Raw genomic sequence first — 1001 nt, forward strand, 5'->3', positions numbered from 1 at the left:
AATTATATTAAAGGGTTCAGGAAAGAACCTTCTCCAACATGCTAACATGATTTTAGCTTGCTTACCAACCATATGGTTCCGGGTTCAGTACCACTGCGTGGCACCTTGGGCAAGTGTCTTCTACTATAGCCTCGGGCCGACCAAAGCCCTGTGAGTGGATCTGGTAGACGGAAACTGAACGAAGCCCGTCGTATATATGCATATATATATATATATGTGTGTGTGTGTGTGTGTGTGTCTATGTTTGTCCCCCTACTATCGCTTGGCAACCAATGCTGGTGTGTTTTCGTCCCCGTAACTTAGCGGTTTGGCAAAAAGAGACCGATAGAATAGGTACTAGGCGTACAAAGAATAAGCCCTGGGGTCGATTTTCTCGACTAAAGGCGGTGCTCCAGCATGGCCGCAGTCAAATGACTGAAACAAGTAAAAGAGTTTCAAGAGAGAGTGAAAGAGTATGTATGTATGTAAGTATGTATGTATGTATGTATGTATATGTATATATGCACGCCTACGCACACAAACATGCATATGCATTCATCCTCATATATACATATACACTAGGCACCAAGAAGCTTTAATGTCATCTAAAATTAGTTGTCAAATATCTCTCAGCAGAGATTCTAACATTTTAATAGTAGGGAAGGAACACTTTATAATATATATAGTTCATGCTGCACTATGACGACAAGCGAAACGTGTTGCTGACAAATGAAAAATCTTTAATAATAGATCTAATCAAACAAAATAAACTTGTAAGTAATCAACAATTAAAATACGCGCCTTTCGTTGGACATTCAGAATCTCACATACACACATGCAGCAAGACCCATTTATATAGGTATACTGATTCATTTACCTTTCTATTGTACCCAGTGTACATAGGCTATACTGTAATTTTTGATTCCATCTAGCTAGACTTATACAATATCCAACACACTGTTACAACTGCTGTATCATATAGAAGGCACAATATATATATATATATATATATATATATATAT

This window comes from Octopus bimaculoides, chromosome 16 (genome assembly GCF_001194135.2).
Source record: "Octopus bimaculoides isolate UCB-OBI-ISO-001 chromosome 16, ASM119413v2, whole genome shotgun sequence".
Lineage (NCBI taxonomy): Eukaryota > Metazoa > Mollusca > Cephalopoda > Octopoda > Octopodidae > Octopus > Octopus bimaculoides.